The sequence below is a fragment of the Pan troglodytes genome, chromosome 3 (genome assembly GCF_028858775.2).
Source record: "Pan troglodytes isolate AG18354 chromosome 3, NHGRI_mPanTro3-v2.0_pri, whole genome shotgun sequence".
In the NCBI taxonomy this organism is placed as follows: Eukaryota; Metazoa; Chordata; class Mammalia; order Primates; family Hominidae; genus Pan; species Pan troglodytes.
Window position 1 is genome coordinate 26012133 of NC_072401.2, and position 22754 is coordinate 26034886.

Genomic DNA, 22754 nt, shown 5'->3' on the forward strand with positions numbered 1-22754 from the left:
TTGAATCCTGGAGGAGGAGGTTGCAGTGAGCCGAGATCATGCCATTGCACTCCAGCCTGGGCAACAGAGCAAGGCTCTGTCTCAAAAAAAAAAAAAAAAGAAAGTAGTCTGGGTACTGTGGCTCACGCCTATAATCCCAGCACTTTGGGAGGCTGAGGTGGGCAGATCACCTGAGGTCTGGAGTTTGAAACCAGCCTGGCTGACATGGTGAAACCCCTTCTGTATTATGTATTATATATTTTGTATTTTGTAAAAATACAAAAATTAACCTGGCGTGGCAGTGGGTGCCTGTAATCTCAGCTACTCGGGAGGCTGAGGTAGGAGAATCGCTTGAACCGGGGAGGCAGAGTTTGCAGTGAGCCAAGATCGCACCACTGCACTCCAGTCTGAGCAACAAGAGTGAAACTCCGTCTCTAAATAAATAAATAAATAAATGTAAAAAGCACAAATTGATCTTATAAAGAGATTGTCAATCTCATTTATAATCAGGGAAAATAAAAATAAAACCACAGGGAGACACCATTTTACTCTCACCAGAAGGGCAAAATTAAAGAATCTGATAGGCCAGGTACAGTGGCTCATACCTGTAATCTCAGCACTTTGGGAGGCTGAGGTGGGCAGATCACTTGAGGTCAGGAGTTCAAGACCAGCCTGGCCAACATGGTGAAACCCCATCTCTACTAAAAATACAAAAATTAACCAGGCATGGTGGTGCATACCTGTAATCCCAACTACTTGGGAGGCTGAAGGAGAATTGCTTGAACCTGGGAGGTGGAGGTTTCAGTGAGACAAGATTGTATCACTGCACTCCAGCCTGAGCCACAGAGCAAGACTCTATCTCAAAAAAAAAAAAAAAAGTCTGATAATAACAAGTGTTGGCTAAGATGTGGAGCAATGGTGACTCCCATACACTGCTGGTGGGAGTGTTAATTAGCACAACCACTTTAGGTAACAGTTTGATATTATTTGGCAAAATAGAAGAAATGCCTGTCCTTCTAGAGAAATTCTTACTCATGTGCCCCTGAAACTTGACAAAGTGGTCACACCAGCATGGATCAAAATAGCCCCAAAGAAGAATCAACCCAAATGTCCAAAATAGTAGAATGGATAAATAAATTGTATATTATTCCTGCAATGGTTCCCATACAGCTAGAGTAATAACAAGATTTTACAGCTGCACATGAAAACATGGATAAATCCTGCAATCAGAATATAAATAACAGAAGCAAGTCACAAAGGGACATCTAAATCATGAATTGTCTATAGAAAATGCAAAAACAGATACAGTAGAACGAACGTATATTCACAGCCAGTCAGTTCTGTGTTCCTCTCTGTTTCTGTTCCTCTCTCCTGCCATCTTGAGATGACCTTGGAGTCAAGTTCATAATTTGCTAGTGCAGGGCTTCCTTTGAGTGGTGTATATGCTGTGTTCCTCTGGTTTCATTTGCTCATACATTCATTCAACAAGTACTGAGTACCAACTCTGTATAGGGCACTGTTCTTAGAGCTGATGGCAAAACAAAAAGACAAAATTCTGCTTCTATCCTGGAGCTAACATTTTTTGGGGGGGCAGAGGGGTGGGTAGAGGATGAGGAGGAGACAGTAAACAAAATAAAAATGTAAATTATACATACACTAGATAGTGATAAGTACTGTGAGAAAAAATAAAGCCAGGAGAGGTTGTAATTATAAGTAGGGTGGCCAAGAAAGAACTCTTTGTGATGGAAATATCTAAGCAAAGATTTGAAGGAATGAGGAAGGTAGTTATGCCAGTATCTGGGGAAGTGCTTTCCAGATAGAGGGAACAGCAAGTGCAAGGGCCCGGAGGCACATCCTTATCTCACCTGAGCATTTCAGAATCTGAGGAACATCTACTCCAAAAATCTCAAAATTTCCTTGCACTGTTACATGATTCTTGCCACAAATATGACTCATGCGATTTTTACAACCAAGGAGAAACCTATAATTTGTGAGCCAGCATGTGCGTGTAGGAATAATCTTGACATAAAGTAATAATAATTAAGTAAATAATAAAGTAATAAAGTAATAAAGTCACATTTGGTTACTTCATTAACTTATATCAGTTCCTTGGGGCTAGCAGGAGTTACCATACGGAGCACAAATGTGAAAATCTGGTTTAAATTGCAGCTTTGCTGCTCTGTGGACTTGAGCAATTTATTTAATCTTTCTGAGTGCAGAAAGATAAAATGATATCCACCTTGAAGCACTGTGATGAGGATTGAGAGAAAATACAAGTTCAAGTCTTTGGTGACCTTCGGTAAGATTTTACAATGTTCTTTGCATACATCTTGCACATTTCTTCAATTATTCCTATCCTTGGTATGCTATTTTTGTTGTTGTTGTTGTTGAAAAAGAAAATTCTGAAAGTGCTCAGAGAGAAAAGGCAAATTTCTTTTTTTTTCTTTTTGAGATGGAGTCTTGCTCTGTTGCCCAGGCTGGAGTGCAGTGGTGCAATCTTAGCTCATTGCAACCTCCGTCTCCCAGGTTTAAATGATTCTCCTGCCTCAGGTTTAAATGATTCTCCTGAGTAGCTGGGACTACAGGCTGGTGCCACCACATCCTGCTAATTTTTTGTATTGTTAATAGAGATGGGGTTTCACCATGTTAGCCAGGCTGGTCTCGAACTCCTGACCTCAAGTGATCTCCCCGCCTTGGGCTCCCAAAGTGCTGGGATTACAGGCGTGAGCCACCACGCCCGGCCTCATAGACCTATTTTTAATCCCTCCAGCTTTAGAAAATCATATGGGGAAAAGAATTAATATATACTACACACAGACATTCATTCTTAGTGCTGCACTGCAACATAACCTATGTGTATTGCGGTCTCTAACATCTCACACTCTATGTTTATTCATGTCTTTGGTTAATACCTGTATCATTTTAGTCTACTAAGATTCAATTGATATCAATAAAAATAAAATAATAATAGTATAGTAAATTCATAATGTTTTATGCTTATATTACTTGTTTCCTGAGTGATCACAAAACTGTAATAACATTATTTTATGACTCATCTTTGCTAACCTGACTTTTATTCCCTTGAATGGATGTACATATTTATACTATCATTCCTTGGCTGGGAGCGGTAGCTCACACCTGTACTCCCAGCACTTTGGCAGACTGAGGTGGGTGGATCACTTGAGGTCAGGAATTCAAGACCAGCCTGGCCAACGTGGTAAAACCCTGTCTCTACAAAAAATACAAAAATTAGCCGGGGTTGGTGGAGCATGCCTGTAGTCCCAGGTACTCTGGAGACTGAGGCAGGTGAATTGCTTGAACCCAGGAGGCGGAGGTTGCAGTCAGTGAGCCGAGACTGCACCATTGCACTCCAGCTTGGGCGACAGAGTGAGACTGTCTCAAAATAAAACAAATTAAAAATAAAATAAAATAAAATATCATTTCCTGTGTATGTGAAATTCAAATTTAACTGGGGCCAGGTGTGGTGGCTCATGCCTATAATCCTAGCACTTTGGAAGGCCAAGGCAGAAAAATCACTTGAAGCCAGGAATTAGAGACCAGGTTGGGCAACACAGCAAATCCCTATTCTTAAAAAAAAAATTAAATAATAAAACTAGGCCATGTGTGGTGGCTCACGCCTGTAATCTCAAGCCTTTGGGAGTCAGAAGTAGGCAGGTCACTTGAGCTCAGGAGTTCAAGACCAGCCTGGGCTATATGATGAAACCCCATCTCTACAAAAAATTTTTAAAAATTAGTCAGGCATGGTGGCATCGCCTGTAGTCCCAGCTACTCAGGGGGCTGAGGTGGGAGGATCACTCCTGACCTCAAGGAAAGCATGTGGATGTCTGGGAGGGGGGGACAAAGCTTGGGTTGGGGGGACAGTAAACCAGAGAGACCAAGAATTCTAGTTTTTGGTAGCAGGAGGTTTGGAGCCCTTTAAAGGAAAGTTACTTCTGTTTTTTTTTTTTTTTTTTTTTTTTTTGGTCAGTGTTTTCCTTGCGAATGAAACTGAATCTGTGAAGGTGATGTCAGATGAGAGATTGAACGATTCCGCGTGGCAGCTACAAGGTAGAGGTGGCATTCTGTGAACACTCAAGCTCTCCCTGACTTCCCCATCAGCCAAATAGAAGTCTGAGCTGACTGAGACATCCACATGTTTTCCTTCCGGGCAAAACAAAATCTTTCACCATGTCTCTTCTACATCTCCCAGGGCCTCCACAACTCCTGTGATCCAAGACCTTCTCGAAATGCCAAAGTTACCTATTGTTAAATATTTTCAAAGCAGTGTAGGCAGTCCTGCCAACCCCGTCCCGGCCGTCTCCAAGAGCCCTGGCCAACAGCGCCAAGGGTCCTTGCCAGTTTCCTGGAGAAGGGGGGTGTTACAGTTAAGTGGGGAGGGATCTTAAAGGGCCACAGCCAATATTAGGGCTTCAGGCTGCCACATCTTCTGTCATTAGTGGGGACAGTTGGTGTCTCCTCTCTTTGTTCCTCACCCAAGCAGTTATTGTCTCCCTGTCTGATAGATGCAGTCTGGGAGGAGCTTCTGCCAGCTCACCTCTAGATAAGAGTGTGGAAAACACAGCCTTTGCTTCTTTCTGGGGACACTGTCTTGACCCTTGAGCTGGAAAGAAGAGGCTGGTCCCAGGGAGGGAATGGGCCATGTCTCAGTCAACTTTTCTTTCTCTCTCTCCTTTCTTTCTTTCTTTCTTTCTTTCTTTCTTTCTTTCTTTCTTTCTTTCTTTCTTTCTTTCTCTTTCTTTCTTTCTATAATTTCTCTGGAAGAAACTCAGTTGACTTCTTTCTTGCCTGCTGGACCACAGAGAGGTGGACATTTGTAAGGGAGGAGAGGAGGGAAGACAGCCACTAAAAGCAGGCACTGGCTGGGCAGGGTGGCTGCTCACACTTGTAATTCCAGTATTTTGGGAGGCCGAGGTGGGAGGATCACTTGAGCCCAGGAATTGAGGCTGCAGTGAACTATCATTGGCCCCACTGCACTCCAGCCTGGGTAACAGAGAGAGACCCTGTCTCTAAAATAAATAAATAAATAATAAATACGTAAATAAAAGCAGGCACTATTTTGGCTGTTCTGGGTCTAGAGCAGTATTTTCCATGTTTGGGCATTTGCATTCCACCTTTGTAATTTTTGCTGACTCTCTTTATTTTATTTTAATTTTTCTTTTTTGAGACGGCATCTTGCTCTGTCGCCCAGGCTGGAACACAGTTGCACGATCTCGGCTCACTGCAACCTTGGTCTCCCAGGTTCAAGCGATTCTCATGCCTCAGCCTCCCAAGTAGCTGGAATTACAGGTGTGCCCACCACACCTGGCTAATTTTTTGTATTTTTAGCAGAGATGGGGTTTTGCTGCATTGGCCAGGCTGGTCTTGAACTCCTGACCGACCTCAGGTGATCTGCCCACCTCGGCCTCCCAAAATGCTGGGATTATAGGCATGAGCCACCACGCGTGGCCTGCATTTATTTTTATAAATGCACATCTCTGGACCTAAAAATGCTTATCCATGTGACCTTTGAAACCATCTCAATAATAGCTTAAACTTATTGAGTGTTTTGGGCCCTGAACTATTTCCAAGCCCTTCATGGTATGAATTTATTTATTCCTCACTGAGAGGAGGGGAGGAGGAGGAGAATAATGCTACTGACTTCAACTACTGCTGTGTGAGGATTCTCTGGCTGGTATGTGGAAAGTGCTCAGAACTGTGTCTGATAGGAAGAAGATACATGCAAGCATTTGCTGTTAGTATTATCATTGCCATTTTACAGATGGCAAAATGCAGGCAAGTGTAGGGATACTGGCTTGCTTAAGGGCCCAAGATGGTGGAATCAAATCCAGACACTGAGTCCGGAGCCTAGACACTAATCCTTGGTGCTGTTCACCTTCCACACTATTGGAAACACTTCAACCCACCTAGAAGAAGTGCTGGCTGTTTGTCACCTGGATGCAAAGGGCTGGGGTGTGGTGCCTGCCTCTCTGACCAGTGAAGTTGGTGTGCAGTTTCTGTAGAGGACTGGAGGATGGAGGAGTCCCATGTCTACTCAGAAATGTCAGGAACTCACCTGCTAAGCTGCCCCATCCAGGGAGGATGCTGAACCTTTATCCATTCTGAACAGAATCTTCAGAGGAAGGAGATGCTGTCTCTCTTCACTGTTCCTGCAATGCAGAACCAAACGTTCCGGCTTTGAACAAAGGCATTGACCATAAGTTACTGGCTTGAGTATTCTACATGTCTAGCCCTGGGGGAGGAGGGGTGGACTTGAATCCAGCCTGTTCTATAAGTGTGCAATGCCTAATGGTCCAAAAGATGTTGCAGATGAAATTTTTGATCTTTCTGAGAGTAATCTGTTTTTCACCACCCCAGTGGCCCTCATTTGCACACCAACATATTGATTTGGTAAATAAAACTGTTCCTTTTCTTCCATACAGCAGATCCCTAAAGGGTCTTAACCTGACCAATGGAGTCCCGTTGAAGTTACGATAGGGACCTGAAAGTGCCTCCTGCCTGCTGCAGAGAGTTGAGGTTTAATCTATTAATTTAGACTTCCAAACAACCCCAGACAATGAACAGCTTATGCTGTGTGCATTTTTCAAACATTCAGAAAATGCTTTTGCTGTTATAAACTTCTATCTTCTCTCCTCTGCCTTTTAAGGAGAGTGCCAATTCTAAGGCTTCGTTTAGAACATATTTTTTTGTTTGTTTTTGTTTCTGTTTTTTCCTTAAGCAACGGAATCTCACTCTGTTACCCAGGCTGGAGTGCAGTGGCACAATCACAGCTCACTGAAGCCTTAGACTCCTTGGGTTCAAGCGATCCCAGCCTCCTGAGTAGCTAGAACCATGCCTGGCTAATTTCTTAATTTTTTTAGAGATGGGGTCTCACTGTGTTTCCCAGGCTGGTCTCCAACTCCTAGCCTCAAGCAATGCTCCCACCTCCATCTCCCAAAGTTCTGGGATTACGAGTGTGAGCCACTGTACCCGGCCTAGAACAAGTTTCTAATACAGACTCATCTCAACTTGTTGAAAAACAGTTGTTGTTGTTGTTGTTGTTGTTATTGTGTGTGTGTGTGTGTGTGTGTTTAAGTCGGGTTTACTGAGATATAACTTGCCACAGTAAAATTTGCATTTCTTAGGTACACACATCTAAAGTTTTAACAAATGTAAGCTGTACCACTATCACCACAATTACGATAGATACTACATAGATAATATTTCATCATTCCCCCTAAAGTTCCCTCATGCCCCTTTGTAGTCAATCTCTTCCCCATCCCAATCCTTGGCAGCCCCTGTCCTGATTTTTGCCTCTGTAGTTGTATCTTTTTTTTTTTTTTTGGCAGAGTCTCAGTCTGTTGCCCAGGCTGGATGAAGCGGCATGATCTTGGCTCACTGCAGCCTCCACCTCCCGGGTTCAAGCGATTCTCCTGCCTCAGCCTCCCGAGTAGCTGGGATTACAGGCATGTGCCACCAGGCCCAGCTAATTTTGTATTTTTAGTAGAGACTGGGTTTCGCCATGTTGGCCAGGCTGGTCTTGAACTCCTGACTTCAAGTGATCCACCCGCCTCAGCCTCCCAAAGTGCTGGGATTACAGGCGTGAGCCACTGTGCCTGTCCTGTAGCTGTGTCTTTTTTACAGTAGGTATTTTTACTTTTAAATGGCAAGGTGGCTATATATTTTTTTAATCATATGTTCCCTACTAAAAATGTCTGGCAATACCAAATAAAATAAAATAAAACAAAATAGAATAAATAAAATTAAAGTGTCTGGAAAGAAGCTGCTGTTTTTAAATTATTTACACCCTACACTCCTTATTGCAAAAAGGATATAAAGCAGTCCAGGTGCAGTGACTCACACCTGTAATCCCAGCACTTTGGAAGGCCGAGACAAGTGGTTCACTTGAGGTCAGGAGTTCAAGACCAGCCTGGCCAACATGGTGAAACCCCATCTCTAATAAAAAACACAAAAATTAGCTAAGTATGGTGGTGTGTGCCTGTGATCCCAGCTACTCAGGAGGCTGAGGTGGGAGAATCACTACAACCTGGGAGGCGGAAGTTGTAGTGAGCCGAGATTATGCCATTGCACTCCAGCCTGGGTGACACAGCGAAACTCCATCTCAAAAAGGAAAAAAAAAATGGATATAAGGCAGCAATAAAGTCATACAGTGAGAAAAACCACTGCAAGGATGTCTAGACAGAGTGAAGACTGGTTGAAGGATTCTTTCTCCCCAACTTTAAAAGAAAAATGGCATAAGCCTTTGGTCCCAGCTACTCAGGAGGCTGAGGCAGGAGGATGGCTTGAGCCCAGGAGTTTGAGGCTGCAGTGAGTTATGATAGTGCCGCTGCACTTCAGCCATAGACAACAGAGAGAGATCCTGTCTCAAAAAATTTAAATGAGAAGTTTACATCTTCAAATAAATTGCAAGAATAGGACAATGAATGCCTCTATATACTCTTCTCCTAAATTTACCAACTGTTAACACTTTTGCCACATTTCTTCTCTCTCTTTCTCTTTGTATATGTATACACTCTTGTTTATTTATGTTTGTTTGCTTTTGCTGAACCTTTTGAGAGTTACTTGCAGAAATCATAAGACTATCTCCCTAAACACTTCAGCACGCATCTCCTAACAACAGAAGCATTCTCCCTCAGAAACACAATAAAACTGTTACTCAGTAAATTTAGTAATCATTAGATGCTATTATTTAACATATAGTGGCACTTTGGGAAGCCAAGGTGGGCGGATCCCTTGAGGCCAGGAGTTCAAGTCAGCCTGGACAACATGGTGAAATGTCTCTACTAAAAAAACAAAATTTAGCCGGGCATGGTGGCGAGCTCCTGTAATTCCAACTACTTGGGAGGCTGGGGCTTGAGATCGCTTAAACCTGGGAGGTGGCGACTGCAGTGAGCTGAGATCATGCCTCTGCACTCCAGCCTGGAGACAGAGCGCAGAGCGAGACTCTGTCTCAATAAATAAATAAATAAATAAATAAATAAATAAATAAATAAATAAAAATAACATATAATCCATAATCACTTTTCTTTTCTTTCTTTCTTTCTTTTTTTTTTTTTTTGAGACGGAGTCTCGCTCTGTCACCCAGGCTGGAGGGCAGTGGCGCGATCTCGGCTCACTGCAAGCCCTGCCTCCCGGGTTCACTCCATTCTCCTGCCTCAGCCTCCCGAGTAACTTGGACTACAGGCGCCCGCTACCACGCCCGGCTAATTTTTTGTATTTTTAGTAGAGACAAGGTTTCACCGTGTTAGCCAGGATGGTCTCGATCTCCTGACCTCGTGATCCGCCCGCCTCGGCCTCCCAAAGTGCTGGGATTACAGGCGTGAGCCACCGCGCCCGGCCCCATAATCACTTTTCTCCAGTTGTCCCAATGATGTCTTTTATAGCTGTTTAGGTTTTTGAAGAAAAACATTAATTCAGCATATCCAATGAAGGATCAGGCCTTGTATTTTGTTGTTATGTCATTTTAGCTTCCTTTATTCTTGAACAGCTCTCCCAGCCTATCTATCTATCTATCTATCTATCTATCTATCTATCTATCTGTCTGTCTATCTACATCTTTTATGACATTAACATTTTTGAAGAGTTCAGGCCAATTGTTTTTCACAGTGTTCCTCAGTTTGGATTTGCCTGACTGTGTGCCCATGGTTTAGACTCAGCCAGGGGAACCATGGGTGAGAGGTTGTGTCCTTTTCAGTGTTTGGCAGAGGGAGGCAGCTGCAAGACACTTCTGAAAAGTTCCTTTTGCAAAAGAAAAGCAAGCCCCAAGTTCTTCCTGCAAGAAGAGCATTTAGCTTTGAATGCCTCCTCAGCTGCTACTGTGTGCAAATCTCTTTAGCAAGGCATTTCCAGGAGGGACTGATTAAGAATGGTGGTTTAGATTTTAGTTAAATGCTGTCACTTAGCTTTAAAACATATGTTCCCATATTCCCTGCATCAATGATGATTTCTATTTTATTACTCTTTGAATCATTTCTCCCTCTTTGGGAATATATATCTTCAGTTATTATGTAACATGGTGGAAAAGTAGGATCAGACTTACAAAACGTGAGTCACATGCCCATTTATTGTAAGCCTACTTGAGTTCTTTTGCCTGGTGTGCACACGCTAACTCCCTTACAGTCTCCAGATCTAAATATTCCCTCTCCAAGTGGCCAATCCCAACTTCCCTCCTGAAAACATCAGCTACCACTCCCTACCTGTATCCTCAATCCCTTTCATCCCCCATATTCTAAAAAATAGAGACAGGTGACCGGGCGTGGTGGCTCACGCCTATAATCCTAGCACTTTGGGAGGCCGAGGTGGGTGGATCACCTGAGGTTAGGAGTTCAAGACCAGCCTGGCCAACATGCTGAAACCCCATCTCTACTAAAAATACAAAAATTACCTGGGCGCGGTGGTGCACACCTGTAATCCCAGCTACTCAGGAGGCTGAGGCAGGAGAATCACTTGAGCCCAGGGGGCGGAGGTTGCAGTGAGCCAAGATCACACCACTTTACAACAGTCTGGGCTATAGAGCAAGACTCTTCCTCCAAAAAAAAAAAATAGAGATGGGATCTTGCTACTTGCCCAGGCTTGTCTTGAACTCCTGGCCTCCAGCAATTCTCTCACCTCAGCCTTTCTAGTAGTAGCTGGGACAACAGGCATGTGCTGCCATGCCTGGCTTCACTCCACCTATTTTCTCTCTCTCTCCTTTTCAATTCTTATCTCTTGTTATCTCCAGTATCCAATATAACTTACTTATTTGTGTATTTATTATTGTTGGTCTAGTCCTGACAGCACATGGGCCCTATGGGGCAGGGATTTCTGTCTGTGGTGTCCACTGCTATAGTCCCCGCACTGAGAACTGTGCCTGGCACATCATACGATCTTATGCATATTTACTGAGTGAATGAAGGAACAGATGAATGGCTGTTTGTCCAGTGAGCAAATTGTTCCATGTTTAGAATGAGAGAATTGCGAAAGTTATTGATCTCGTAGTAGTTAAGAGTATACAAGAGCTTGGGTTGGGTTCAAATTGTTGTTTGAACGTGGCTCATCTTTTGCAGGAGACTATTCCAGAATTTCAAGATTAAGTGGCAGTGAAGTGTGGTTCTAAGAGGCCCAAGAACCCGGACCTGGTGTCCTGACTCCATGTGTCATAATGGTAGAGCCTTGACACTCCAGGCTCTGTCAAACCGGGGTTCTCTCCCCTTGGGGCCACACCCTTCTTTAATTCCTTTCATTTCAAGGAGATGGCCCCAAAGGATAGAGAAAGGGTTTCACGCCGGGCGTGGTGGCTCACCCCTGTAATCCCAACACTTTGGGAGGCTGAGGCGGGTGGATCGCTTGAGGTCAGGAGTTCAACACCAGCCTGGCCAACATGGTGAAACGTTGTCTCTACTAAAAATACAAAAATTAGCCAGGAGTGGTGGCTGCGCCTGTAATCCAAGCTACTCCGGAGGTGGAGCCAGGAGAATCGCTTGAACTCAGGAGGTGGAGGCTGCAGTAAGCCAAGATCACGCCACTGCACTCCAGCCTAGGCGGCAGAGCAAGGTGCTGTCTCAAAAAACAAAAAAAAAAGGGGTTTCCCTTGTTTTTTATTCGTTCTCGTACCCAAATAGCAGTTCTGCTGCTTTCATCCTTCCTATTGAGGCACCTTCCACCTCCATTACTCTCGATGTCTGGGATGAGGACACAGTGGGACCCGGCCCTCCTGCCAAGACCCAATGGGTTACTGCTCTGACAGGGCAGAGGTCCCAACTCCTTTTATTATGATCATGGGGCAGAAATTGTGATGCCGTGGGGCCATACAGTCACAACTCTTATGCCATTCAGACATCAAGGACAAGGGTTTTCCAGTTCTTTAATAGAAACAAACAAATCAAAGCAGAGTGATTTCTAAACAGAGAAAGAACCCTGATACGGAGTGCAAATCAAGGAGAGTGATTTCTAAACAAAGAGAGAGTCTTAATGCAGTGTGTGTGCGGGCAAGAAAAGACCGTGGAAGTCACGGGTTGTTACATATGCTCACTGGAGAAGGCAAAGTCACGGTGGGTGTGGTCATGGGAACCTAGGACCGTTGAAAGATTTTCCTGAGAGCTGTCCCTTCCCCTTGGGCAAGTTCCTCAACCTTTCCAGCTGAGGGATTTTTTTCCATCTGTATTTGAGGATAATAATATTTACCTTCTATGGTTCTTGGTAATGAATAGAGGTAATACATGCAAAATGTTGGACAGAGAGTTGATATTTAATATTAATAATAGTAATAATAATGTAGTAGCTACCATTTATTGAGCAGCTATTCTATGCATGCTCAAGCAACCTTATAACCTCATTCCATAGGCACTTTTTTTTTTTAAGACAGAGTCTGGCTCTGTCACCCAGGCTAGAGTACAGTGGCATGATTTCAGCTCACTGCAGCCTCCACCTCCCATATTCAAGTGATTCTTCTCCCTCAGCCTCCTGAGTAGCTGGGATTACAGGTGCCTGCCACCACACCAGGCTAATTTTTGTATTTTTAGTAGAGACAGGGTTTTGCCATGTTGGCCAGGCTGGTCTCGAACTGTTGACCTCAAGTGATCCTCCCGCCTCGGCCTCCCAAAGTGCTGGGATTACAGGCATGAGCCACCGCACCCAACCAGCACTCTTGTTAGTTCTATTTTACAAACTCAAAAATGGAGTGTTAAAGAAATATGTTTCTGCAAAGAATAGGTGGCAGGTAAAAAAAAAAAAGATAAAATAAAAATAAAGGAATATGTTTCTACCCAAGCCACACAGAGAGAGAGTAGAAAGGATTCAGGCCAAAGGTTGGATGCCTGACTCAAGAACCCAGTTGTTAAATTCTTTTATTTTTTAATTTTATTTTTAAATTTATTTTATTTTTAAATTTTATTTATTTATTTATTTATTTATTTATTTATTTATTTATTTACTGAGACGGAGTCTCGCTCTGTCACCCAGGCTGGAGTGCAGTGGCGCGATCTCAGCTCACTGCAAGCTCCACCTCCTGGGTTCACTCACTCCATTCTCCTCCCTCAGCCTCCCGAGTAGCCGGGACTACAGGCACCTGCCACCAAGCCCGGCTAAATTTTTTTTTGTATTTTTAGTAGAGACGGGGTTTCACAGCGTTAGCCAGGATGGTCTTGATCTCCTGACCTCGTGATCCACCCGCCTTGGCCTCCCAAAGTGCTGGGATTACAGGTGTGAGCCACTGCGCCCAGCCTAAATTCTTTTCTTTTTTTAATTTGTTTTTTGAGACTGAGTCTTGCTCTGTCGCCCAGGCTGGAGTGCAGTGGCATGATCGTGGCTCACTGCAACCTCCAGCTTCTGGGTTCAAGCAATTCTCCTGCCTCAGCCTCCCAAGTAGCTGAGACTACATGTGTGTACCACCATGCCAGGCTAATTTTTGTATTTTTAGTAGTAACAGGATTTCACTATGTTGACTAGGCTGGTCTTGAACTTCTGACCTCAGGTGATCCACCTGCCTTGGCCTCCCAAGTGCTGGGATTACGGGCATGAGCCACCACACCTGGCCTTAAGTTCTTAATTGCTTCATTTGATGTCTTTTCAAGTAAGTGAAATAGACACATATTTTTCAAATAAAAGTATATATAAAATATATATGTTTTAAGTTAAGTGAAAATATATATATATTACAATTTTCCAAGTAAGTGGAATATATACAGTCATGTGCTACATAACAACATCTCAGTCAACAATGGACTGCATATATGATTGTGGTGCCATAAGATTATAATACTGTATTTTCATGGTACCTTTTCTATGTTTAGATACACAAATACTTCCCATTGTGTTACAATTGCCTATGTTTAGATTCATAAATACTTCTTATTGTGTTACAGTTGCCTAAACTATTCAGTACAGTCACATGCTGTACAGGTTTGTAGCTGTACCATATATCCTAGGTGTGTAGCAGGCTACGCCATCTAGGTTTGTGAAAGTACACTCTAGGATGATCACACAATGATGAAATTGCCTAATGATGTGTTTCTCTGTCTCTTTTTTTTTTTTTTTGAGATGGAGTCTCACTCTGTCACCTGGGCTGGAGTGCAGTGGTGCAGTGGCGCGATCTCGGCTCACTGCATCCTCCACCTCCTGGGTTCAAGTGATTCTCCTGCCTCAGTCTCCTGAGTAGCTGGGATTACAGGCATGCGCCATCACACCCAGCTAATTTTTGTATTTTTAGTAGAGATGGGGTTTCACCATGTTGGCCAGGCTGGTCTCAAACTTCTGATCTCGTGATTTGCCTGCCTTGGCCTCCCAAAGTGCTGGGATTACAAGCGTGAGCCACTGTTCCTGGCCTCAAGCGATTGTCTTGCCTCAGCCTCTTTAGTAGCTGGAACAACAGGCACGTGCCAGCATGATTTCGCCATGTTGCCCAGGCTGGTTTCGTGACCTCAAGTGATCTCTCTGCCTTGACCTCCCAAAGTGCTAGGATTACAGGCATGAGCCACAGCACCTGGCCTGAGTACTCTATTTAAAATGCACTCCTCTCCTGTTACTCTTGCTATGGTTTTGTTTACCTTCATAGCAATTAGCCTCACCCGAAGTATCATATTCTACTCATGACTCCTCTGATGTAAGCTCCATGAGGCAGGAGCTGTATTTGGGCCTTTGCTTGTTCCCAGTGCCTGGCATGGAGTTATCTCTCAGTAAATATTTGTTGAATGTCTGGACGTGGTGGTGCATGCCTGTAATTCCAGCACTTTGGGAGGCTGTGGTGGGAGGATCACTTGAGCCCAGTAGGTTGAGGCTGCGGTGAGCCGTGACGACGCCACTAAACTCCAGCCTGAACGAGAGAGCAAGACCTCATCTCAAAAAAGTTTTTTTATTGTTGTTGAATGAATGCTTGGAGAGCCAAAGGAGCTGATTTAACCCTTCAAAAGCATTAGATCAAACAGGCAGGGCCAGTTTTTCAGATCTGAAAGGGTGCCCAGGAGCTCTTCCCTCTTTCCAGCCCCTCAGTTCAGTTTTCTGGAACAAGAAGGCAACACTACATTTGGATAATCACAGCTTTTTCTCAAAGGCTTTTGACCCTGCAGTTGGTTTTTTGTTTGTTTGTTTGTTTGTTCTGAAACGGCGTTTGGCTCTTATCACCAGGCTGGAGTACAAGGGCGTGATGTCGGCTCACTGCAACCTTGGCCTCCCAGGTTCAAGCAATTATCTTGCCTCAGCCTCCCCAGTAGCTGGGATTACAGGTGTGTGCCACCACGCCCGGTTAATTTTTATATTTTTAGTAGGACAGGGTTTCACTATGTTGGCCAGGCTGGTCTTGAACTCCTGACCTCAGGTGATCTGCCTGCCTCGGCCTCCCAAAGTGCTGGGATTACAGGTGTGAGCTACCATGCCCGGCCAAACATCTTTGATCTCTGACAATCCACCAGACCATTCTGACTACCTGCCCACCTAGTAATTTGTTATTTCCTCCCTTCCTTGATTGTCTCCCCCCCGTTACCAATTAATACCATATTTATTAATTTCCTGCTATGAATATGACACTATCTGCAGATGCTTTATTAAAATGTAAAATGACTCTTCCTCCTCAAGTAGGGTAGAGGCAGTATAGTTTAGTGGTTAAGGCGGATAAGGATACCGATTGACAGAAAGTCTGGGTTCAAACCCTCTTTTTGTTTTGTTTTGTTTGAGACAGGCTCTTGCCCTGTCACCCAGCCTGGAGTGCAGTGGCACTAACACAGCCTGGGTTCAAGCAGTCTCCCGCCTTGGCCGCCCAAAGTGTTGAGATTACAGGTGTGAGCCATTGTACCTGGCTCAAACCCTCTTTTTACTACTTACTAGCCATGTGACTTGTACAAGCCACTTAAACTCCCTAAGCCTCAGGTTTTTTTGTTGTTGTTGTTTTTGTTTTTTTAGATGGAATCTCGCTCTGTCACCCAGGCTGGAGTGCAGTGGCAAGATCTCGGCTCACAGCAACCTCCGCCTCCCAGGTTCAAGCAATTCTCCTGTCTCAGCCTCCCAAGCAGCTGGGATTACAGGCGCATGCTGGCACGCCTGGCAAATTTTTCGTATTTTAGTAGAGATGGGGTTTCACCATGTTGCCCAGGCTGGTGTCAAACTCCTGAGCTCAGTCGATCCACCTGCCTTGGCCTCCCAAAGTGCTAGGATTACAGGCGTGAGCCACCGCGCCTGGCCCAGCCTGTTTTTAATCTCAGAAATGGAGATGACAACAGTACCTACTGCTAGGGAACCACGAGTTTGTTACAGTAAGCTCCCAGGGCCGTGCTCGGCACAATGCTACCACTAGATGACCTTTCATGGCTAACATAGAATCGTATCGTGTGCCCGGCTCAGTGGCTCATGCCTGTAATCCCACCACTTTGGGAGACTGAGACGGGTGGATCACATGAGGTCAGCAGTTTCAGACCAGCCTGATCAGCAAGGTGAAACCCCGTCTCTACTAAAAATACAAAAATTAACTGGGCATGGTGGCGCATGCCTGTAATCCCAGCTACTCGGGAGGCTGAGGCAGGAGAATCAATCGAACCTGAGAAGAGGAGGTTGCAGTGAGCTGAGATTACACCATTGCACTTCAGCCTGGGCAACAGGGGCGAAATTCTGTCTCAAAAAAATAAAAAATAAAAAAGAATCATATTGTGAAGAGTGTCGATGCATCTAAAAACTGAAATAACAATACGTGGATTGGGTGACTCAGTGCAGTGTTTATACACACATGTGGACACAGGGGACATCCTGGTATAACGGAAAGAGCATGTGTTCTGGAACCATGCTGACCTGCACAGGAGTGCCCACTCTAGCTTTTGCAAGCTGTGAGATCTTGAGACCTCCCTCACCCACAGTTTCCTTGTTTGTATAACATGGACCTGAATTTTTGCTTATCAGAGTATTTGTGAAGATTTAGCAAGATGCTCATTTCCTTCCCTATGAATGTCTATTGCTGTTTAGAAATCCTGATGAAAAGGCAAAGACTGTTCTGATTGACTTGGGAAGTGGGTATGAAGTCAATACCTCACTTGGCTAATCAGAAAGATTCCTTTTAGTGAACGGGATTAGAGTTTTGATTGAAAAAAAAGCTACCGGGTGCAGTGGCTTATGCCTGTAATCCCAACACTGTGGGAGGCCAAGGCAGGCAGATCACCTGAGGTCAGGAGTTCGAGACCAGCCTGGCCAATTGGTGAAACCCCATCTCTACAAAATATTCAAAAATTAGCTGGGATTGGTGGCATGTGTCTGCAGTTTAGCTACTTGGGGGGCTGAGGCATGAGAATTGCTTGAACCTGGGAGGCAGAGGTTGCAGTGAACCAAGATTGTGCCACTGCACTCCAGCCTGGACAACAGAGCAAGACCCTGTCTCAAAAAAAAAAAAAAAAAAAAAAAAAGAAGGAAGGAAGGAAAGAAAGAAGCTAAAGAAAAATTGTTCTATCAAAACAGAATAAAAGAGGATAATGATTTAGTCAAGGAATCTGTTGATGTCTCTATTATATAGATTCTTATCTTGCAATCCATGTTATAGAATCCTAAAAACTCAACCTCTGAGGGGGACCAAAGAGCTCTGTAACTTATTGTAGAAGCCCCTCTATAGACACCATCTCCCAAAGAGGGGTCATCTGACCTCTATTGGAATACTCTAGGATGGCCAATTCACTGTTGCATGAGGCTGGCGATTTTGCTTTTGATAACTTGAGCTCTTCCTAAGGTTTGCCCCCAAATTCTTCCTGCAGCTGACTTCCGCCAGCCTCTGACAAAGCACATTTTCCCATCTCTTCTCTCTGTGACTTGGCAGGGATTGGATTTTAATGGTTATCTACTGAACAGAGTACTTTACAGTTCTTGATAATAGCCCCTTATTCGGGAAAATCAATACCAGAAGTAGTTGAAGCTTTAAAAAAATTCAACAGACATCTATCTGAGGTGGTTTAATAGCACGGCATTTGTAATTCCCACCACAGTCTGCAATGCAGTGGTGAACACTGGCACTGATAACAGTGATGATATATTCCATAGCTAAAATATATTTCCTAGTATCACATCTCAAGTCCAGTTCATTTTATCAACATTATTGAGCATCTTACTAGGCTGTGGAAGGCACTAAATCCAACATAAGCCTCAAGCTGGTTTTTTTTTTTTTTTTGAGACGGAGTCTCGCTGTCGCCCAGGTTGAAGTGCAGTGGCATGATCTCGGCTCACTGCAGGCTCTGCCACCTGGGGATTCACGCCATTCTCCTGCCTCAGCCTCCCGAGTAGCTGGGACTACAGGCGCCTGCCACCTTGCTCGGCTAATGTTTTGTATTTTTACTAGAGACGGGGTTTCACCGTGTTAGCCAGGATGGTCTTGATCTCCTGACCTCGTGATCCGCCTGCCTTGGCCTCCCAAAGTGCTGGGATTACAGGCGTGAGCCACCGTGCCCGGCCTCAAGCTGGTTTTCTCTTTTAACTCCTATTATCATTGTTTAGAACCACATTCATGAGATGTGATGTAAAATAACATGACTGATGCTCTTAACAAAGCCATGAATGGGATGGGGTGGAGGGAGGCAGCTTAAATTGTGCTAGAAAATGTTGATGCAAGACTGGGATGAGGATGAGGAGAGTGAGGGACCTGGGACACAAAGTCTAAGGATCCTGTCCCCCTTGTCCCTGCTCCTGTCTTCAAGGCCTCTTCTAGGTCTGGCATTTTGTGACCCAGTGCATACAAATGAGGTATGTAGTCTTCAAAATCACCACCTGGGAAACCTTGGCTTTCAAACAATGCTTCTATTATTCACACTTTAGCAACGGTGCTTGAGAATTACCTTCAGAGCCTGCATTGCATTTTTAAATTTCCGTATGTCTTTGGGGGAATGATAAATCTTCGTCCTTTGGAGGTAGATTTGATTTTTAGAAATAGACACAAACCATCTGTGGCCAAATCTGGGGATTAATATAGAGTAGACAAGCCACATAACTCTATGTGGACTCAAAAGTAGATTTTCACTTGTGTGTTGTAAATTAGCCTTGAAGGCAATCTTGATGGAGGGGGCTGCAGAATGTGTTTTGAGCTATAACAACTTTCCAGATTGGTACATATGCTCTGAAGGTATCCACTCCAAAGCCATTACTTGCTCTATTATGAGAGTTTTGAAGTGTTTATTCTTTTTTTTTTTGGAGATGGAGTCTCGCTCTGTCACCCAGGTTGGAGTGTGGCACCATCTCGGCTCACTGCAACCTCCGCCTCCTGGGTTCAAGCGATTCCCCTGCCTCAGCCTCCTGAGTAGCTGGGATTACAGGCAAGTGCCACCACACCTGGCTAATTTTTGTATTTTTAGTAGAGACTGGGTCTCACCATGTTGGCCAGGCTGGTCTCAAATTCCTGACCTCAGGTGATCTGCCTGCCTCAGCCTCCCAAAGTGCTGGGATTACAGGCGTGAGCCACCGCGCCCAGCCTGGAGTGTTTATTCTAAAAGTCACTTTGATTACTTTCTAGTCAAACTCTGTATTATTGAGTTAGAGTAAATAGAAACCATTTAATTTATATTCAATCCTTCTTCTTAAAGGTTGGAAGTCTGGAGAAATTACGTAAGACTAATATATTACAAAATACCAACATATTTGCTTTATGATTAAGAGTTGACCCTTAAGAGAAATTGAACGGAACCAAGTCATCTTAAGTCCTCTTTTAATCTCTCAAACATCTCGATTTCTCTTCAGGTTTGATTAAAATGTTTCATGTTGGGGAAATCCAAAGATTCCTTGGTGACTTATCTCAGTCAAAGCAGGAAAGAGGGTGCTTCCAGTATTCCTACTGATGATCTGGAAAATCTTAGTTGGCAGAGAAATGAAGAACCAAAGGCCCTGCAATCCAACCAGTCAGCATGTTAAGACAGTTCCAAGAACTCAGACTTGTTGACTTCTACCGTGGTCATGTGTTGGGCCACAGTTTGAAAAACAGAACATCTGAGCTCCATGCCTGAAGACCACCCCAATCAATATTGTACTCACTCTTTTTTTTTGAGACAGAGTATTACTCTGTCGCCCAGGCTGGAGTGCAGTGACACAGTCTTGGCTCATTGCATCCCCCTCCTGGGTTCAAGCAATTCTCCTGCCTGAGCCTCTCAAAAAGCTGGGACTATAGTCACGTGCCACCAACCACACCCAGCTAATCTTTTTATGTTTTTAGTAGAGACAGGGTTTCACCAGGTTGGCCAGGCTAGTCTTGAATTCCTGACCTCAAGTGATCTGCCTACCTTGGCCTCCCAAAGTGCTGGGATTACAGGAGTGACCCACTGCACCCGGCTGACACTGGGCTCTTAATCTCCTCAGATATCTACTTACCCATTTGCAAGTCCCTGCTCCAGACAGCAAGCTGCTTCTCCAGCTTCCCAGACAGCTTTTATTCCTTGTGAGAAACCAGCAGTTTCAGATGTCACTCCTAAAATTCAGTCTGAGCTTTTTCAGGCCCAAGTCCTGTTGGCCACTTTCTGCTGACGTGGCCTTGGGGTAGAAGTAACCTTCAGCTGGGCTTCCCAGCCACTTGAGTTTGCAGGAAACTATTTTGTATAAGCCTTCAAAAAACGGCAGGCTTCAAAACTCCTATTAGTCTGTAAGTTGGAGCCTTGAGCACGTATTTACACTCCCTGGTAATTAACTGTTTGATAGCAGAGTTATTGCTAATTGTTTTATGGTTTTGCAACTCTGTGTGGTGGCTTAGAATTGGTTCTCAGCCAGGCCAGGAGCGGTGGCTCATGCCTGTAATCCCAGCACTTTGGGAAGCCGAGGGGGGTGGATCATGAGGTCAGGAGTTCAAGACCAGCCTAGCCAACATAGTGAAACCCCATCTCTACTAAAAATACAAAAATCAGCTGGGTGTGGTGGCACTCGCCTGTAATCCCAGCTACTCAGGAGGCTGAGGCGGGAGAATTGCTTGAACCCAGGAGGCAGAGGTTGCAGTGAGTCAAGATCGCACCACTAAACTCCAGCTTGGGCAACAGAGCGAGACTCTGTCTCAAAAAAAAACAAAAAAAAAATTGGTTCTCAGCCGAGACCAAAGAAACATATGCCTTCAGGATATATTGAAACAAGAAATTATCTTTGAATGGATGGAGTGATAGAGGGAAAGTCCAAAGGTTTATTATGCTTGAAAGCTAAAGAGGAGGGGAGCAAATACCTCCTATGAGCTGGGCACAGTCATGCTGTCAAGCAATGTTCTGCGTTATTCTATTTGATCCACTGGTCTAAGAGGATAGGGCCATCGACTTCTTTTTAGCAGTCCAGAAAGTAGAGACTCAGAGGACTTAAGAAACTGCACCAACTCTGGCTGGGCATGGTGGCTCATGCCTATAATCCCAGCACTTTCGGAGGCCAAGGCAGTTGGATCACCTGAGGTCAAGAGTTCGAGACCATCCTGATCAACATGGTGAAACCCTGTCTCTGCTAAAAATACAAAAATTAGCTGGGCATGGTGGCGGGCACCTGTAATCCCAGCTACTCAGGAGGCTGTGGCAGGAGAATCACTTGAATCCAGGAGGCAGAGGGTGCAATGAGCCAAGATCGTGCCATTGCACGATCCAGCCTCCAGCCTGGATGACAGAGCGAGACTCCGTCTTAAAAAAAAAAAAATTAGCCAGGCGTTGTGGCACACACCTGTAATCCCATCTACATGGGAGGCTGAGTCAGGAAAATTGCTTGTACCTGGGAGGCAGAGGTTGTAGTGAGCCGAGATTGTGCCATTGCACTCTAGCCTGGGCAACAAAAGCAAAACTCCATCTCAAAAAAAAAAAAAAAAAAAAAGGAAAAGAAACTGCACCAAGTCACAGAACTAGTGAGTGGCAGAGCCACAACTTTAACCCAGAGTCCCAGTGAGGCTGGGAATTACGGGAGAGGTCAGAGAGGGGAAGAACTGGCTATCAGAGTGGACAAGTGAGGTAAGAAGTGTCTTGGACGATAAAATCCTTTAAGAGAGAAGCCAAGGGAAGAAGGTGGAAAGGAAGATGAGGCCCCACATAACCCTGGTTCAGTCATTAATTCATTCAACAAACATTTGCAATTCCAGCTGCTAACTTTTCTTCAGAGCCTCAGCTGCCTGAAGAGCACCCATGAAGAGCTATTTAAGATGCATGTCATCCTTAAAACCCACTTACCAGGTGTGTGTATCAGATTTCCCAGCTGGACTTAAACAGATGCAGTTCTGACCTCTAACCCTTGACTTCTAGTAGCAGATTACCAGAATCCATATCTCAGCTTCTACATTTCCTAGCTGTGAGACTTTGGGCAAGTCACTTGACCTCTCTGGGCCTTTGTTTCATCATCCATAAAAGGGAATAATAATGATAGTAACTACCTGGCACACAGTGATCATTTATTGGACGTAAGTTGAGTTCTGTGACCTATAGCCTAGGATGGAACCTGGTCTGTCTTCATCTCACTAACCTATGGTATGAACTTCAGATGTTTCTAATGCAGACCCAGCCTGTTTCACTCTTTTTTTTTTTTTTTTTTTTTTTTAATAGAGATGGGGCCAGGCATAGTGGCTCATGCCTGTAATCCCAACACTTCGGGAGGCCAAGGCACGAGCTTAGGACTTCCAGACCAGCCTGGCCAACATAGTAAGACCCTGTCTCTCTCTCTCTATTTTTTGTTTGGTTGTTTGTTTTGAAGACAGGGTCTCACTCTGTGGCTCAGGCTGGAATGCAATTTTTTTGGCTTGCTCCAAACATAATCGTAGCTCACTGTGATGGGATGAAAAAGGGGAGCACGTGCTGGCAATCCCTAAAGCCATGCAGAGCAGAAGCTGAACCCCATTGCTA

The 22754-nt window shown here is 44.4% G+C and overlaps 1 long non-coding RNA gene across 2 annotated transcripts in view; it reads right to left on the bottom strand.

Moving 5' to 3' along the window:
* The window catches only part of LOC104006009 (uncharacterized), a 52277-nt gene extending 31516 nt beyond the window's left edge, over positions 1-20761 (bottom strand). The window contains exons 1-2 of one of the 2 annotated variants that reach the window (XR_010156497.1): positions 20284-20761; positions 6053-6146 (exon numbers count right to left, since the gene is read on the bottom strand). This is a non-coding gene — a long non-coding RNA (uncharacterized LOC104006009). The remainder of the gene's footprint in view (positions 1-6052; positions 6147-20283) is intronic. The other variant, XR_002943515.3, reaches the window with a different exon arrangement.
* Between the last annotated feature and the right edge of the window lie 1993 nt (positions 20762-22754).